The 20,455-nt window shown below is 48.3% G+C and overlaps 1 protein-coding gene and 1 long non-coding RNA gene across 3 annotated transcripts in view; one reads left to right on the top strand and one right to left on the bottom strand.

The window, feature by feature from the left end:
* The window catches only part of LOC139750196 (uncharacterized), a 1,037,082-nt gene that overhangs the window by 222,580 nt on the left and 794,047 nt on the right, over nt 1-20,455 (bottom strand). The gene's annotated exons all lie outside the window — the stretch shown is intronic.
* Nucleotides 16,867-20,455, top strand: part of LOC139750194 (uncharacterized) — a 403,260-nt gene continuing 399,671 nt past the window's right edge. For both annotated transcript variants that reach the window (XM_071664619.1, XM_071664618.1), the window contains exon 1: nt 16,867-16,906. The gene's annotated coding sequence lies outside the window, so the exon portion shown is untranslated. The remainder of the gene's footprint in view (nt 16,907-20,455) is intronic.

Raw genomic sequence — 20,455 nt, 5'->3', positions numbered from 1 at the left:
AAAAGACTGAGCGATCGGGGCCTGAACATACAGGAGGGTGAAAGGCGTGCAAGGAATAGAGTGAATTGGAACGATGTGGTATACCGGGGTCGACGTCCTGTCAATGGATTGAACCAGAGCATGTGAAGCGTCTGGGGTGAACCATGGAAAGTTTTGTGGGGCCTGGATGTGGAAAGGGAGCTGTGGTTTCGGTTCATAACACATGACAACTAGAGACTGAGTGTGAACGAATGTGGCCTTTGCTGTCTTTTCCTAGCGCTACCTCGTATACGTTGAAATGTATAGGTATGTATACGTGCGTGTGTGGGCGTTTATGTATATACATGTGTATGTGGGGGGGTTGGGCCATTTTTTTTTTTGTCTGTTTCCTTGCGCTATCCTGCTAACGCGGGAGACAGCGACTAAGTGTAATAATATATATATATATATATATATATATATATATATATATATATATATATATATATATATATATATATATATAAAATCGTAATACTTGTCATTTACACATTTTATTTTGGGGCTCGCTGGATACATGTCGGTTTATGAGATTAAAATATTTTAGAAGTGATTATTGAAGCGACACAGTTTGTGTTTTATGGTCCCTGTTACGATAATTATTCATACTGCATAGTGCCGTGTACACACACACACACACACACACACACACACACACACACACACACACCTCCGTGGTGTAGAGGTTAGCGTCACTGACCACCACACATGCACTGGCCGTATGGGATTAAACCAACATAGGTTCGAGTCCTGGTCGCGGCAGCCGGTCCACAGTCCACCCAGCAGTTCATCCTCCCCTAAAGACTGGTCTATAAAACAGGTACCTGCCACAGGGATAAGGTGCATCTTTCCAGAGGCAATGACGACTTGTCAACAATGTCTCCTTCCCCCCCTCTATGTACGGTCCAATCAAGACACACAACGCTAACAACCCAATAAGGTCGATTAGTAGTTCACGTGGGTCAGTTACCCATAAACTGTCGAAGTGGTTTGTGGCATCATTGAACCCCACTGGTTGCTACAATCTTGGTGTGGCCTCGTTGAAGCCCACTGGTTGGTACAACCTTTGTTGCCTCGTTGAACCCCATTGGATGGTACAATTTTTGTGGCCTCGTTGAACCCCAATGGTTGGTACAATCATTGTGGCCTCGTTGAACCCCACTGGTTGCTACAATCTTTGTGTGGCCTCGTTGAAGCCCACTGGTTGGTACAACCTCTGTTGCCTCGTTGAACCCCATTGGTTGGTACAATTTTTGTGGCCTCGTTGAACCCCATTGGTTGGTACAACCTCTGTGGCCTCGTTGAACCCCCCCACTAGTTGGTACAATCTCCCAGTTAAACATACACGAGATAACGAGGATATTAAGAACAAACTGAACAACATAACATGTGAACTTCAATTGTATAAGGTTCTGACGTGAAGTTAATCTCCACTAATGTTCTTGCTGGAGTCTCTGCCTGAAGAACATGGTCAACACACCTTTCCCTCGCCTCCAGCTAACGGCCATCGAACTCGGGGAAAAGCTCTGCGCTGCATCAAGGCACCGCACGTTCGTTTCAGACGATGAGGACTCTCTACGTAGATGCGGCATGGCGATGGGTCAACACCCCCCCTCCGCCGTGTTCAGTAACCTCGACGCAAAGGTCTTCCAAGTAACACCTCTTCCCAGGATCAGGGTAACAGACACTATTTGCTTTCGGTGTGTAAAGGACGCTAATCTGCATGTGACCGAGAGCTTTGGGATGCACCGTAGCTAAGAAGACCAACCAGGAGCAATGTCTGTGAAGGGGAAAAATGTGATTTCTTTCTTGGTGTGTGTGTGTGTGTGTGTGTGTGTGTGTGTGTGTGCAGCAGCAGCAGCAGTCGTGAAGTCACCTTTGGCAAGGCTGCATCACTGGGAGCACGGTCTCGTAAAAGAGTTTCTCAATCCAAAGGAGGCCACAAGTCCTTTGTTTCTTCCCTTACGCCGCTAAGCTTTGGAACTGTTCACCTTCTCTCATCTTCCCCTTACTGGTATGACCGGACGCTTCCCGTACACCACTAAGCTTTGGATCTGTTTACCATCCTATGTATTCCCCCAACAGCCATGAACTACCTTCTCTTGAAAAAAAAAAAAAAAAACCAGGTTTTCCGCTTCCTCCAAAAACTTTTACACCATTTGTCATCTCATCTAAAGATTCTCTCTCTCTCTCTCTCTCTCTCTCTCTCTATGTTGCACTTGCTTCGTCTGGGACGCCTGTCCGAGGCTGGAACTTTCGGTTGAGCACGACGGTATGACCCTTGAACACGACGGTATGACCCTTGAACACGACGGTATGACCCTTGAGCACGACGGTATGACCCTTGAACACGACGGTATGACCCTTGAGCACGACGGTATGACCCTTGAACACGACGGTATGACCCTTGAACACGACGGTATGACCCTTGAGCACGACGGTATGACCCTTGAGCACGACGGTATGACCCTTGAACACGACGGTATGACCCTTGAACACGACGGTATGACCCTTGAGGATGACGGTATGACACTTGAACACGACGGTATGACCCTTGAGCACGACGGTATGACCCTTGAGCACGACGGTATGACCCTTGAGCACGACGGTATGAACCTTGAGCACGACGGTATGACCCTTGAACACGACGGTATGACCCTTGAACACGACGGTATGACCCTTGAACACGACGGTATGACCCTTGAACACGACGGTATGACCCTTGAACACGACGGTATGACCCTTGAACACGACGGTATGACCCTTGAACACGACGGTATGACCCTTGAACACGACGGTATGACCCTTGAACACGACGGTATGACCCTTGAACACGACGGTATGACCCTTGAACACGACGGTATGACCCTTGAACACGACGGTATGACCCTTGAGCACGACGGTATGACCCTTGAGCACGACGGTATGACCCTTGAGCACGACGGTATGACCCTTGAACACGACGGTATGACCCTTGAACACGACGGTATGACCCTTGAACACGACGGTATGACCCTTGAACACGACGGTATGACCCTTGAACACGACGGTATGACCCTTGAGCACGACGGTATGACCCTTGAGCACGACGGTATGACCCTTGAGCACGACGGTATGACCCTTGAACACGACGGTATGACCCTTGAGCACGACGGTATGACCCTTGAGCACGACGGTATGACCCTTGAACACGACGGTATGACCCTTGAACACGACGGTATGACCCTTGAACACGACGGTATGACCCTTGAGCACGACGGTATGACCCTTGAACACGACGGTATGACCCTTGAACACGACGGTATGACCCTTGAACACGACGGTATGACCCTTGAACACGACGGTATGACCCTTGAGCACGACGGTATGACCCTTGAACACGACGGTATGACCCTTGAACACGACGGTATGACCCTTGAACACGACGGTATGACCCTTGAGCACGACGGTATGACCCTTGAGCACGACGGTATGACCCTTGAACACGACGGTATGACCCTTGAACACGACGGTATGACCCTTGAACACGACGGTATGACCCTTGAACACGACGGTATGACCCTTGAACACGACGGTATGACCCTTGAACACGACGGTATGACCCTTGAACACGACGGTATGACCCTTGAACACGACGGTATGACCCTTGAACACGACGGTATGACCCTTGAACACGACGGTATGACCCTTGAACACGACGATATGACCCTTGAACACGACGGTATGACCCTTGAACACGACGGTATGACCCTTGAGCACGACGGTATGACCCTTGAACACGACGGTATGACCCTTGAACACGACGGTATGACCCTTGAGCACGACGGTATGACCCTTGAACACGACGGTATGACCCTTGAGCACGACGGTATGACCCTTGAGCACGACGGTATGACCCTTGAGCACGACAGTATGACCCTTGAACACGACGGTATGACCCTTGAGCACGACGGTATGACCCTTGAGCACGACGGTATGACCCTTGAACACGACGGTATGACCCTTGAACACGACGGTATGACCCTTGAGCACGACGGTATGACCCTTGAACACGACGGTATGACCCTTGAGCACGACGGTATGACCCTTGAGCACGACGGTATGACCCTTGAGCACGACGGTATGACCCTTGAACACGACGGTATGACCCTTGAACACGACGGTATGACCCTTGAACACGACGGTATGACCCTTGAGCACGACGGTATGACCCTTGAGCACGACGGTATGACCCTTGAGCACGACGGTATGACCCTTGAGCACGACGGTATGACCCTTGAGCACGACGGTATGACCCTTGAGCACGACGGTATGACCCTTGAACACGACGGTATGACCCTTGAACACGACGGTATGACCCTTGAACACGACGGTATGACCCTTGAACACGACGGTATGACCCTTGAACACGACGGTATGACCCTTGAGCACGACGGTATGACCCTTGAACACGACGGTATGACCCTTGAGCACGACGGTATGACCCTTGAGCACGACGGTATGACCCTTGAGCACGACGGTATGACCCTTGAACACGACGGTATGACCCTTGAACACGACGGTATGACCCTTGAACACGACGGTATGACCCTTGAACACGACGGTATGACCCTTGAACACGACGGTATGACCCTTGAGCACGACGGTATGACCCTTGAACACGACGGTATGACCCTTGAACACGACGGTATGACCCTTGAGCACGACGGTATGACCCTTGAACACGACGGTATGACCCTTGAACACGACGGTATGACCCTTGAACACGACGGTATGACCCTTGAGCACGACGGTATGACCCTTGAGCACGACGGTATGACCCTTGAGCACGACGGTATGACCCTTGAGCACGACGGTATGACCCTTGAACACGACGGTATGACCCTTGAGCACGACGGTATGACCCTTGAGCACGACGGTATGACCCTTGAACACGACGGTATGACCCTTGAGCACGACGGTATGACCCTTGAACACGACGGTATGACCCTTGAACACGACGGTATGACCCTTGAACACGACGGTATGACCCTTGAACACGACGGTATGACCCTTGAGCACGACGGTATGACCCTTGAACACGACGGTATGACCCTTGAACACGACGGTATGACCCTTGAACACGACGGTATGACCCTTGAACACGACGGTATGACCCTTGAACACGACGGTATGACCCTTGAACACGACGGTATGACCCTTGAGCACGACGGTATGACCCTTGAGCACGACGGTATGACCCTTGAGCACGACGGTATGACCCTTGAGCACGACGGTATGACCCTTGAACACGACGGTATGACCCTTGAGCACGACGGTATGACCCTTGAGCACGACGGTATGACCCTTGAACACGACGGTATGACCCTTGAACACGACGGTATGACCCTTGAACACGACGGTATGACCCTTGAGCACGACGGTATGACCCTTGAACACGACGGTATGACCCTTGAACACGACGGTATGACCCTTGAGCACGACGGTATGACCCTTGAGCACGACGGTATGACCCTTGAGCACGACGGTATGACCCTTGAGCACGACGGTATGACCCTTGAACACGACGGTATGACCCTTGAACACGACGGTATGACCCTTGAGCACGACGGTATGACCCTTGAACACGAAGGTATGACTCTTGAACACGACGGTACGACCCTTGAGCACGACGGTACCACCCTTGAACACAACGGTATGACCCTTGAGCACGACGGTATGACCCTTGAACACGGACAAACGACCCTTGAGCACGACGGTAATACCCTTGAACACAACGGTACGACCCTTGAGCACGACGGTATGACCCTTGAACACACGGTAAGACCCTTGAGCACGACGAATACCCTTGAACACGACGGTATGACCCTTGAACACGACGGTATGACCCTTGAACACGAAGGTACGACTCTTGAACACGACGGTATGACCCTTGAGCACGACGGTATGACCCTTGAACATGACGGCATGACCCTTGAGCACGACGGTATGACCCTTAGATGTGATGGCGTGGACTACAACCTGATCATCGAAGGTTCAGGTCAACGCTCAGGTCATGATGATACTTCATGTGTCGCACTGTTCACCTCAGGCATCCCACATCCTCGTGCCAGAGCGTCAACTAAACCCGGGGTTACCACGATGCGGGTCGAGGCGACCTGGGACCCACTTACTGGCTCGCGCAGGAAGCTCAGGAGAGGGGCTGGGCGTTACGAAGATGAACACGACAATGTTCGTAATAGCCGGTGTATTACGTAGCTGTCCAGGCGGGAGGCCAGTTCTGGATAAGATGATAAATGGCTGAATAGGGCTGTGCTGGGACGATTCGTTCTGTTTCATAACGGAGTTACCGTCACACGGATAAGCTTGAGAAGGACGCGAAATGGAGAGGGTTAACATATTCGTCTACGGCGAGTCCGGGGGAGGAGGAGGAGGAGGAGGAGGAGGAAAGAGAACACTCCACTATGTGGGTCGCGGGTCACACAAGTTTGAGAACCCCTGACCCAATCATCGGTATGTACTTCGCGACGGACGTGCGACCTAAGGAGGATCTGGCCTATATAGGAGGAACCTTAGAGTCGTGTACGGGAGCAGCCCGAGTCACAGCAGGACTCGAAGTCGTATCCTCCCCCATCCTTCCAGCACTCCCTCCCTCCTTCCTCCGCTCCCTCTAACATAAACATCTCCTCATCTTGATCTCCTGAGCGCACCATTCTCTTCGGCAAGTCGTCCCTCTCCATTCGAACTGTCTCTCCCTCTCTGGCCGTCGTCTCTACCTGGCTTTATATTTCCTCGCTCTCATCCTTTTTTTATGAACAGTTCTAGAAATATATATATATATATATATATATATATATATATATATATATATATATATATATATATATATATATATATATATATAAACCTTTCAACGAGAGAAGGATGTTATAGTGTACAAACACCAGTCGCTTTGGTTCGTTCAGTTCGCCGGGCGTATCCGGACGCGAAAGAGATATTTTTTCTCACTTTTTTTTTCTCTCTCCCTCCCTTTCTCTTTCGGTCTCGCAGTGATGTGTCTGCCGGCGGCAGCAGCTGAACTTGCAGTGGGGCAGACAAGATCTGGGTTGGCGACGTGAGCTGTTGGTTCTGGGGGGGGCCTGAGTGAGGGCATCCCCTACCTCCCTCTCTCTCTCTCTCTCTCTCTCTCTCTCTCTCTCTCTCTATCTATCTATCTATCTCTCTCTATCTCTCTCTCTCTTCACTCACAGAATTCTCTGTTTTTTTATGCCCATTTTTGTTTCACTCGTGAGCTGAAGTGGTTGTAGTCATTCAGTGTTGTGTCGCCGCGGCGTGGGCGTAGCGGCCTCGTCCCTAGCGATGTCGTTTGTGATCTCGACCTCCACGACGACCCTGGCGGAGGCAGATGGGTACGACGACCCCTTGGCTGTGAAGGTCTGACCTATGGTCTGACAATCTTAAGGGTCATGGTCAAGGTTAAGCTATCACACCCAAGTCGTACCGTTTCGCTCGTGGGTCGTACCGTCGTGCTCAAGGGTCGTACCGTCGTGCTCAAGGGTAGTACCGTCGTGTTCAAGGGTCGTACCGTCGTGCTTAAGGGTCTTACCGTCGTGCTCGAGGGTCGTACCGTCGTGCTCAAGGGTCGTACCGTCGTGCTCAAGGGTCATAACGTCGTGCTCAAGGGTCTTACAGTCCTACTTAAGGGTCGTACCGTCGTGCACAGGGATCGTACCGTTGGACTCAAGGGTCTTACAGTCCTACTTAAGGGTCGTACCGTCGTGCTTAAGGGTCGTAACGTCGTGCACAAGGGTCGTACCGTCGTGCTTAAGGGTCTTACAGTCCTGCTTTATGTTCGTACCGTCGTGCACAAGGGTCGTACCGTCGTGCACAAGGGTCGTACCGTCGTGCACAAGGGCATCGTGTAAAACACCCCCCCTCCCCCGCACAGGTCACCACAAGTAAGCAGATACGCACAAATACACACACACACACACACACACACACACACACACACACACACACACACAATCGCAACAGAAAGGAATGCGAGGTGGTAATTATTATGTTTCACTGCTACACGTCCCAGGTTACAACATTTCACTATCTTTCTACACTATGAATAATCCCAGGGAGGGAGAGAGAGAGAGAGAGAGAGAGAGAGAGAGAGAGAGAGAGAGAGAGAGAGAGAGAGAGAGAGAGAGAGAGAGAGAGAGAGAGATTAAACAAACCAGCTGTATATTCTTTCAAAATTCTCATCTTCAGATTTTTTTTTCCTTTCTTTTAAAACAAAAGAAAAACCGCACAAAACACACACACACACACACACACACACACACACACACACACACACACACACAAGCAGCGTTAGATACGTTAGACCCGTTGTTATTCTGCTATCTAATTCTAATTCTAATTCCTCCAAGCAATGAAAATGGCCTTCTCTCTTTTTCCCCCCCACTACATATAAACTTTCTCATACCTCGAACTTCTGGAGTATATATATACATGTTTTCATTGTCTGCGCATCCCAGGGTGGCTGACGCTCCAGAAGTCGTAGCGAACCAGGTCCCACGCTCCAGCACGCACGCTGAGGCGAAAGGATGATGCAGGACTAAACACCTGAAGGATACTGTGTTGAAGGATTCTTCGGACAGTTGGTTGTACCTGGACCACGACGGCCTTAACGACCCTCCCCCACCTCCCCCCATGGTAGTTGATTCGTACACACTTAACCAGCCACCACAGACAGACAGACACACTCACACACACACATCACGTGTGTGTTACAGGTTGGAACTATTCTCCTGTTTCCCGTCGTTAAGGCAGACGCGGGAACGAAAACGTTCTATTTTTCCTATTCGTAAACTCGACCCCGTCCATTAGGCTAAGAGATAATTTTATAAATAGAGTTGGCTGGTGTGGTTAGCTGGCCCGATGGTGCCAGTATCTCTCGGCTTCAGTGCAGACCGAAGCTACGGTCATTTTTCCACTTTTTTTTTTTTTTTTTTGAGGTCGTCAAGGTCATTTTGCAACCCACTGACCGAAATGATTCGAACACCTTCTTCAGGCGTTCAGGAACACCTTCTTCAGGCGTTCGGGAACACCTTCTTCAGGCGTTCGGGAACACCTTCTTCAGGCGTTCAGGAACACCTTCTTCAGGCGTTCAGGAGCACCTTCTTCAGGCGTTCAAGAACACCTTCTTCAGGCGTTCAAGAACACCTTCTTCAGGCGTTCAAGAACACCTTCTTCAGGCGTTCAAGAACACCTTCTTCAGGTGTTCAAGAACACCTTTTTCAGGCGTTCAGGAACACCTTCTTCAGGCGTTCGGGAACACCTTCTTCAGGTGTTCAGAAACACCTTCTTCAGGCGTTCAGGAACACCTTCTTCAGGCGTTCGGGAACACCTTCTTCAGGCGTTCGGGAACACCTTCTTCAGGCGTTCGGGAACACCTTCTTCAGGCGTTCGGGAACACCTTCTTCAGGCGTTCGGGAACACCTTCTTCAGGCGTTCGGGAACACCTTCTTCTGGAGTTCAGGGTAAGAGTCTCGAGTCCATACATGCATGGCCCTTCCCCTGTATGTGTGTGGCTGGACATAGAGCATCTGAGTATCCTTACCGAGTGTCGACTAGAAGGACGGGTTTCAGGGGGTTGCTGGAGACTCTAGGAAGAATTGGTTTTGCTGGTGGTTTCCTGGCGTAGAGGGAGGGGGAGAGGGGTGAGGGTGGGGTTGGGGTGGGGGGTGTCGACGATCAAAGAGAAGGAGAAGCGGTGGTAAAGTTGGAAAATGGTTAAGCGATCGTACGGGATTAATCGAGGTGGTGCTACACTCTCTCTCTCTCTGCCAACGATCAAACAACCCAGAAAGCGAATGCATAACGATCACAGATCAATCTTAACGGGCGAAAACAACACGAAGGATGATAATGACTTCAAGAAACGGACGAAGAAGGTGGGCAATTACCCACACGAGAGAACCTGGAAGTAATATGTATCACCCTAGAAAAAAAAAAAAAAGATATAAACCTCCCCAGAGATTAATGAAGGCGCCCGGCCAGCCCACAGTGGAGGCCGCTGGCGGCCGGAAGACCTGGCAGTGAGGAGAGAAGCGACGATCATCAACTGAGGTGAGGGACAAGACGTGTAGATAAAGTGTGTGTGTGTGTGTGTGTGTGTGTGTGTATTATGGGGAGGGAGTGTTACACCCTTGTTGCCCCCGCCGCTGAACCTTGTACATAACGTACCAAGTCTTCATGTATGTATACATATACACCCCAACGTATGCCTGTTACCCATTTATCAACCAGCCCAGAGGGAAGGATGAACATCTGTACTGGGTGTGAGTAGACTGCCGCGCCCATGATTCGAGCCCATGCGTGCCAGACCCGGTGTGGGGCCCGAGCTTATCCAGGGTCAGAAACGCTAACCACTACACCACTGACGTGTAATGAGTGTGTGTGTGTGTGTGTGTAGATTATTCCAGAATCGACAGACTCTATGTGTGCGGAGATGGCTAACACAACACACTCCTTATGCGTAATATAAATACAAATGCAAAAATACGAGGGAATTCACGCTTCAACACACCACCGGGTCCTCTCGAGACTTGTCTGACTGCGGAAGATGTCATCAGGTCAGAAACTACTGCGTGGAGACACACGTAATCTATAGAGACACACCTGTAGACTTTATGTGTAACTAGGAAGGCGGAAACAAAGTCAACAGTGGACTATTCTGAAACGTACTTATGGCGCTGCTTTCAATTACTCTAATTGGTAAATCATTCTATACGTTAACAGTCCTTCAAGTGATAAAAAAAAAAAGGCCTAATTAGAGGTAAAACGCTTGTCATTACGACGACGAAATCAGGCAAATCTATCTTTAAGTAGCTTCTCAGAACTAGATTAACGATGACATCACCTCTTAACCATCTTCTTCATGAGCCAGAATAAGTTGAAGTCATATTAGTCGACAAAGGATTTGTTTCTCAGTCCGGAAATCCATTTTGACTGCTCGCTGTTGTCCTCCATCCCGCCTCAGTCATTCATCAAGTAGGGTGACCCAAGTTGAGCACAATATTCAAGGCGGGCACGCACCACTCTACTGCAGAGAGAGAGGACTAGTTCTTAATTTCGAAAGCCCTGCCAGTGATTCCACGAATTCTGTTCCCCTATTCATCACTGCTTCCATGCATTGCTTACTTGATCAGTGGTTATCACACCCGAGTCTATTTACCCATTATCTTCTAATAAACCAACAGAATCTATACTGTACCTTGCTGTCTCGTATGGACGACCGATGTGTACAGCATTGCACTTATCATTGTCAAAACACATTGCCGCCTGTGAACGCAGCCCATCAGTTTGTCAATGTTTGCTAACCGCTGCAGACGTTCAGTTTCCGTTGAATACTTATTTCTCAACTCAGAATCGCTTGGAAATCTGGATAGTTTAAAACATCTCAGCGTCATTAATACGCATGAGAAGGAGAAGTGGTCCCAAAACTGATGCTTGCGGCACACCACTTGTCATCTCAGCGTCATTAATATGCATGAGGAGAAGTGGTCCCAAAACTGATGCTTGCGGCACACCACTTGTTACGTCTAACCATTGTGAGGTTTGACCGTCAATGGGTTACTTTTTGTTTCCATCAGAAGGCCCTGCTGAGAATCGTTTCCTAGAGCTGATCCTCCATGCGATATATAATCTTGTCTAATATCAGATGGTTTTCATAAGTTGACCACCTACGGATGTTAAGTTACCTGGGAGAAAATTACCAGGCAGGGACTCGTTACCCTCTAAGATTACTGATGGTACATTAGCTAACTTCCAGCCCTCAAAAACTTTTCCAGGAGCAAGTGACCTGTTGAAAAGAGCAGTCACGGCCTTCACCATCTCATTCTTCACTTCTTTTAACGTCCTCAGATAAAACTCATATGGATCTACTGTGTTACTGACTTCCATTCCATCTAGCGCTGATCGTGTATCTTAAACTTGTACGTCAATGTGGGGTACGGACGGCAATGAACTTCCAGTCTACGGCATGATTTTCTGAACAGATCTGAGTCGCTGCCTCTTTAGTCAACCCTTTTAGGAAATGTAGGTAACAGCTGTAGAATTAGTCTCAGCATAGATAAAAAAAATTGAACTACATCAGGTTTCTTGGATCCACGTTGGGCTGTTCCTGTGCCCAGGAAAAAAAATTGGCTTTGTTTATATACCACACGAGAGCTTACCAAACGTCCATCCTCTTTTATTTCATCTTCATCTTTTTTCTTGTGTTTCCGACGACGTCACACCAGCGCCTCATTCTATGAAGCTGGTCCCTTCACAAATCATCAGGTTATACCAAGATGTGTACCTGTTGCTGTCGCGCTCTGTAAACTCGACAGTTGTGGGCAGAGTTTGGGATTTTCAATATCTGCAACCTGGGGTGCGGGTGGTCAGCCGGGGGAGGCGAGGCAGAGGGGGGTAGTTACCTAGGGAAAGAGAGGATGCTGTCTCCTTTGTTTATCTATCAATCCTTCTCTCCATCTACGGTGAAAACAAGTCTGGGTCGCCTTGTAAACTGAGGAAGTACTCATCAGCTTTCATTTTCCTCACTACGTCAGACGAGCCGTGTGACACGCTACTGATGACCCCCCCACAATCCACATTCAGAAGGTTTTCCCTGACGTCCGTTCTTCGCTCCCTTCCGCTAAGTATCTATCCATCGAAGGAGCCGCAACCTTATCTATAACCGCCAGAAAATGCAGCTCCTTGATCGGCATTCTATGTTTTGCAATGTCAAACGCTTTCTGGCACTCCAGGCACACAAAATTCATCCGTTCTCTTTCCTGGAAAACGATGGTCCCTCGCACACAGGAATCTTAAAGATTAATTACACACGACCTCCTTTCCCTGAATCCGTGTTGTCTTTCAATTAGGCAATCTTTGTTTTGCAAGAGGTCACCTATTTGCTCTCTGACTTTTTTCCCCCTCCAGTCTTCTACAGACCAAGGTCATCAAAAAGACTGGTCTGTAGTCCAGCGAGATTTCCCTATCTCCCATCTTAAAAATAGGCACGATATCTGCTCCTCTGCTCTCCCTAGGGACTACACTCTCTTCCCATGACCAACAGACCAGTATGTCAAGCAGACTGGCAGGTGTATCTGCACAGCTATTCAGCACATATAGAAATACTTCATCAGGACCTTGTGTCTTTCAGTAGTTTATTAGTTTCTTTGTCTTTTCTAAAACTTGAACTTCTTCCCAAAACGTCTTTCCGTTCTACCGACGGCGTCTTCCGTTTGTAAATCATATCTGAACTTGCCAATCACCTCCTCGTACATCTTTAAGTCACCCACTGCGATTCTTCCCTCTGAATCCCTTAGCCTGATTAGATGCTCTTTAACGGGCAATTTACTCCTGGTGAACTTCTGGAAAAGTTATGGGCCATCTCCTGACGTGTCCACAATATTCCATTTGTAACTTTCCCTGTTCTTCCTTCCCTAACTCGCTGCCCTCCTTTCCTCCTGTCTTGTACCTTCACATGCTGGCTGGCTGTCCTGCCGTTTGTGTCTCCTCCATTCTACATCCTTAATCTCTTTGGCATTCTGACGTCTTTTACTGATCAATTTCCAAGTCAGTTCTTACCTTTCAATTTGCAGCTAAAGGCACTCACGGTCTAACTCCCACAGGGTAAAGTTCATAGATTCTTCCATAACAGTAATATATCTTATTGATATAGGGGACTCAATTTAACTATTCATGTTCTCAGAGAAACAGACTAACTGTGTAGTATCCATGATTACACCCCGTCATCCCGTCAAGTTTAGTCTTATATCTTCTTGGATCCTCATTACCAATATAATCAAACTCAAGCTTACATGAACACTTCTTTTTTTCTCTCTCTCTCGCTGGTGAATCATATCTGGCATTTTCTATGTTACTGTCTGTATTTTCTATATCTATGTTACTGTCTGTATTTTCTATATCTATGTTACTGTCTGTATTTTCTATATCTATGTTACTGTCTGTATTTTCTGTATCTATGTTACTGTCTGTATTTTCTGTATCTATGTTACTGTCTGTATTTTCTATATCTATGTTACTGTCTGTATTTTCTATATCTATGTTACTGTCTGTATTTTCTATATCTATGTTACTGTCTGTATTTTCTATATCTATGTTCCTGTCTGTATTTTCTGTATCTATGTTACTGTCTGTAAGAAAGTGATCTGGTAATGGTGGTGTACCATCCCCTAAGATTCTCCTATGCTCTGTAATATCACGAAGCAGAGTAACTTCTTCATATACACCCCCAAGAAGTTGCGTCTTCATGACCCTACATCAACGCGAGAATCTCCGTCTTCCCCGTCTCCCTATAACTGAAACCCCTCATTGCTAAAGCCTTACCACCTTTTGGGGAATGCCTGCCTCCCTGCACCGTCTTCAATGTTCCTTTGTTCTTTGCGCTGAATATTTGTTCTTGTTCGGTGAAATCCTTTACGAGGTTACGGATCATCATCACGCTGCATATCTTCCCTACGTTTACCTTTCCCCGTTATGTATGGTCTGAATGGGTCATCTACCAGTATGTCCTATCCCCTATAAAGAGGACTCATTTCCTTCCTCCTCCTCCTCCACTAATCAACAACGTCAAGGCTTGCTCTCCCCTAACTTCAAAAGTGGAATGTATACCCAATTCTTAAGAGTCCAGCTCTCTTCCACTTCGCAAGCCATTCCATCGGCGTGCACTGACGTTATCTTCAGCGCTACACTCGACAACGTAGAATATCCTCGATCTTTGTGGTACTGACGGGACTGTTCTAGTATCTGACTTTCGCAATCTCGCTATGTCTCCTGACCACATTCTATACCTTCCCCTCCCTCTATCTCTCTCCAGTCTGTGTCATCCCTGACGAATACCTCACTAAATCCCTCCTTGTTAGCAGCTTTCCTATGGGCCAGCCTCAATACACCTCTTGCCTGCAGACCTCCGTAATGTATGTAATCATTACTAGTCGTTTTCCCCAGCTTCTTCCTGCTAATTCTTATACTTCAGAAATTGTGCAGGGTTTTCCTACAGCCTCGACCAGTGTTCTATCCACTATTTCTTCCTTTCTCCTCTGTTTCTCGTCGACTGGAATGTGGTCTTGTAATCCAAATACCGCAAACTATCAAACGTCTCTTCGCCTCACTCTTCACCAACGTTCATAGTCTTGGCGCAGCCCAAGACTTGTTGGTTGGTTAAGACCTGCAGTACAGATCTGTCAACCTTCTTGTCTCTCTCTCTCTCTCTCTCTCTCTCTCTCTCTCTCTCTCTCTCTCTCTCTCTCTCTCTCTCTCTCTCTCTCTCTCTCTCTCTCTCTCTCTCTCTCTCTCCTTCTCCTTCTTTGCTATAATCTCCATTTCCGTCAACGTGCACTGATCCCGAACACTCGGCATTATTTCTGAACCTTTCATCGAATGCACGCCGTACTCCTCCCCGTGTCTCTTAACACTGTATATCATCCTCTGTATATCTTCACTTAGTGACTGACTCTCCCTCTCTCTCTCTCTCTCTGTTCCAGAGTCTCCAGGTTTCTGGAACCAGATGATACCTTCTATTTTCTTTTTCCAGATTTCCATGGATAATTAGCTCCTGTTCCCCATCCTCAATTTACACCGGTCTCTGGTCTTTACATTACGTGGTGTTTCCACTCGTTGACATACCTCGGGGGGATGTCCAGTTAAAGATCCTCTTGAGCTTTTCCTATAATTTCTAGCCAGCAGCCTGGCCCGGGGTCTTATGTACTAACCATGCCCACCATTTTCTGTTGCAGTATAAAAATGAAAACCTTCCAGGGCAAAATTTCAAGACCAACACTGTTCTCGCTTTTACCGGAGGCTTCTAAATTGTTCAGGGCCAAGCTCATGTACCGAGATTACAGAATATGATCTGATTTTCGTCTTTATGGATGGAGCCAGCAGAGGCTGTTGAGAGGTGGCAGAGTAAGCCACTGGTAATAACAACAATATTTTCTTATTCACTATTACAGAATTCTTTCATATTTTTTTTTCCTTTTTTTTTTCATATACTTATTCATTCACAGCATCACATGTCCACTTAAAGTCTTTTGCTCATGTTTGCATAAAATGACGGATAAAACGAAGGAGTCAGCACACTTTGTTGTTCACACATTACTACATTACATAATAACAACAGAGCAGAAAAATATCATTTACCGTCATATGAATCTTCAGTGTTTTCTTTTTTTTTTTTTAATTTCCTCGTAATGCTTTTCATTCACAGTATCAGTTATTTCCTGTATCTCGTTGTCAATGACTTGTACGACGTGATCAATGAAGCCAAGTCAAGTGTGTGTGTCGTGCCTGGCATCTCCCCTCGTCATCACTGTGTACGTTTTGAGTCGCCTCTCCTCCTCCTCCTCCTCCACACCCTCAGTGTTCTTATCTGGCCTTGATCTCCCACGGGGGAATGATACCTGATGAGAAATGGTACAATTAAGACTCCCACTGGCACATATTCCCCTTGCCCTCCATTAAGTTGTGCTCTACGTAGAAGTCTGTCTACAGTGATGGGTTTCTCTTTGTTTTTTTTGTCTTGTTCTGGCGAGGCGCTGGATCCTGAGGTCGAGCAACCTGAACCCACCGTCCCGTTAAAAAGGCAGTGAACAGGACAGCAGCAGCAGCAGAAGTTAGTAGAAGCGGCGGCAGTAGTAGCAGTAGTAGTAACAGCAGGAGGAGGAGGAGGAGGAGGAGGAGGAGGAGGAGGGAGGGGGCAGCAGCAGCAGCAGCTGTGCGGGGCGAGCCGCGTGTAGCCCAGGTCTGGGTGATATAGACTTGGCGGGACACAGCTGGTGAAGGCTCAGTGTGGCCCCACTCGCGTTGTGGGGCGGTTGTTCTGGTGAGCATCCGTGCCGTTCCCTCCGCCTCCGCCGACGACTCCCCCTTCCTCCTCCCCAGGCCAACCAACCACCCAACCTCCCTCCCTCCACCAACACTCTCCGTGGACAACGTTATACCACCAGAGACGCTCGTGAAAACAATTCCTAAAAGAAAAAAAAAAAATTTAATAATAAGCCATATACACCAACTTACAGTTACTTCACAGAAGGAGACAATCGGGCGATCATTTTTTTTTTCGCCCCTTTTCAAGTTCGGCGAACAAAGAAAAGACGGAATTATTTTCAGGACGGGATAAACTTTTGCCACTGGACCCAACGTACAAGACGGTGGGGAATATCAACGAGACGCTTGACATTCCCGCTGCTCTCCGAAGCAGGACATCTGGACGACGGTGCGCACGGCGGGGGCGAAATAAGAAATAGCACCCGACACTTGTCGTCTCCACAAGGCACAAGGTTATACACAGACGGGGGGGCCAATACTACCTCCCCTTCATAACCTCCCCCCCCGCGCCCCATCTTCCTCTCTCTCTCTCCCCTCCTCCTCCTCCTCGGCCAGGCCCAGGGACGTTGGGGCTTCGCTGAAAACCACCTTTTATCTGTGTCTTTTCACCAGCGACTCCCAAGTCACCAGTTCTCTTTACTAGCATGACAAGTGGCGGGCAACGACGACCCTGCGTCTCTCTCTCTCTCTCTCTCTCTCTCTCTCTCTCTCTCTCTCTCTCTCTCTCTCTCTCTCTCTTCTCTTCCGCCTCGAGTTCCAGAAGGGTCGTATACAGCTATGGGGTCTACTGAGAGCCGGGGCATTTAAAGAATGGGCTGGACCTGCCATGGGGAATTGTGGGAGGCTTGGACTGAACTCTGGAAGGGTGCGGGGGTGGGTCTCTGACAGCAGGGTCTGGTGTGAGTTTTGGAGGCGTCTCTGGTTTCATTGTGGAGAGGGTTCGGTATCTGGTGTGGGAGGGGCAGTAGGTTTGATAAGTCTAGTGGTCAGCAAGACGAGTTTGGAGGGGTTGTGTGTGACTTGAGTCTGGCATCATTTTGGAGGGGTCTGGCATCGTTCTGGGAGGGTTGCAAGCTTAGTGGTGGTCAGCACGACGCGTTTGGAAGGAGGGGGGGGGGTGGGTTCTGACTTGAGTTTGGAGGGGGACTCTTAAGACTGCCAAGGACCTATGATATATGCCACATGATCTTGAAGGAGGCACTGGACTGGAGGAGGAGGAGGAGGAGGTGTGTGTGGGTGCTGGGGAGAGAGGTAGGAGGAGGAGGAGGGAAGACGCTCCGGCTATTAATTACATGTCATGTACAGCGCTGGACGGTGGGACGCACACACACACACACACACCTCGCTACTGCTGGACACACGCGGCCCATTATATAATTTCCTTGGCAGTTTCCAGCGCCCTGGAACCTGGGACACGTGGACTCACGAGCGATGCCCGCCTATATTCTCTCTCTCTCTCTCTCTCTCTCTCTCTCTCTCTCTCTCTCTCTCTCTCTCTCTCTCTCTCTCTCTCTCGTCTTCCTGAACTGATAGAGGCTTTCACTTTCGCTCTTTTTCATTCTCTCTCTCTCTCTCTCTCTCTCTCTCTCTCTCTCTCTCTCTCTCTCTCTCTCTCTCTCTCTCTCTAAGGGCAACGTAATACGTGACAAGTTCAGAAGTTATGCAGCAGAACGATTCGTAAAGATGTCCAAGTGTTGTTGAACGTCTCGAAGAATAATTAGAAAATACGGTTATTCTTATTTTTGTACTTCTGATTACATATAATTATTGCATTTAATTATTACATATAATTATTGTTCTCGCGTAGCGTTCAGATGTGCAAGTCTTGTATAAATACACGTAATTACGGTCTCAGGGAACATATATATTTATATATATATATATATATATATATATATATATATATATATATATATATATATACTCGGAAGGGGGGGGGGGGGGTTACCAGTGGGGGAACTCGAAGACTCGCCGCCGTTTTAATCAAATATGGAAACTCGGGGCCCAAAATTGGCATACCGCAGTTCACTGTGGAGGAATTCTGACCCAAAATTTCCCTTCCACCCATCACGGCCGAAGATGTTACCACACGACGTGATCCAAACTGTTCACCACCACCATATCCTCACCACCACCACCACCATATCCTCACCACCACAACCTTCGTGTTCATAATGTCTCTCCTCCTTCATCGTCTTGTGATATTCTAAGTTCCCCAAATATTCCTTCTCCCGAGGCACGTACCGTGCCTGGCCACCAGCCGACACTGTCTTCATTGTAATCTCTTCGTTAAGTAGACATTATGTGCAGCTCTGACCATATCCTCTCTCTCTCTCTCTCTCTCTCTCTCTCTCTCTCTCTCTCTCTCTCTCTCTCTCTCTCTCTCAACTCCGCCTTACGCAGCATCATTCCTCGTGCTCTGCTCCACAACCCTTGGCGTTCGTATCTCACTCCAGCCACGATCAGCGCGTAGGTAACCTGGTCTTACCGTAGTGTGTGCCACCGCTCCCCGCTACCACACAACCACGACCTCGCATGATGGTTCCATAAGCCTACCGTCGTAGAGGAGTGCATGGTCTGCCATAAACCTCCACCCTCCTGGTATAATGGTAGCCCTACGCTCCTCCGACCATACAGTGATGTACTCGTGGTAATTCTACATGGTGGCACCCAACGACCGAGCCATTACCATGCCTCTACCATCACCATTCTCCACGCAACACATGAGGATTCAGGAGGTACCATGGCAGCACCATACCCGAGACCGCACATCCTCTCATGGCCATAGAGACATCAATAGTCTCATACATCCTACCATGAACAACGTACAGTTAGTCTGTGTGTGAGAATTCCCTGCGTCTCATCTAACGTGAACTGGCTAATGAATTTCTACGACTTAAAACTACACACTCCACGTCTCTCAATCACGCTGCTATACATTTATTATACTATAGCCACTACATAGACAGACTATACCAAGATAGCCTAATGAATAAGACGGTTTACGAAACGGCGAATGCGCCCACGCGACGGAGGTGATGACCAAGTGGTGCGGGGTTGTGGGAGCGCTGGAGACAGACATATAGACGGAGGGAGCGAGGGAGGTCGCCTCACACAACACATGGTGACGGAAGAAGCGACTATTGCATCACTAGGACGACCTTCCTGACGAGATAGATAGGCCGTCCCTTGTCTTTTTACCGGGTTTATGTTGGATGTTCTTAGCTCGTTCCTCCCATCAGCTGGGAAGTAGGACAACAGACCGCTGTCGGAACTGGGACACAGGAAATTGACGGGGAAGAAATCATAAAATAAAAGTTACCCTTCACCGTATGTGTGCTCGGTGCTATGGAAGGAACAGGTGCGTGTACCGAAGTGTCGCTATCATCAAAGTCTTTAAGTGTATGGAGAGTTCTTTAAGTGTATGGAGAGTTCTTTAAGTGTAAGGAGAGTTCTTTAAGTGTAAGGAGAGTTCTTTAAGTGTATGGAGAGTCCTTTAAGTGTAAGGAGAGTTCTTTAAGTGTAAGGAGAGTTCTTTAAATGT

This window comes from Panulirus ornatus, chromosome 9, assembly GCF_036320965.1.
Source record: "Panulirus ornatus isolate Po-2019 chromosome 9, ASM3632096v1, whole genome shotgun sequence".
Taxonomy (NCBI): domain Eukaryota; kingdom Metazoa; phylum Arthropoda; class Malacostraca; order Decapoda; family Palinuridae; genus Panulirus; species Panulirus ornatus.
This window is presented reverse-complemented; position numbering and strand designations above follow the sequence as displayed.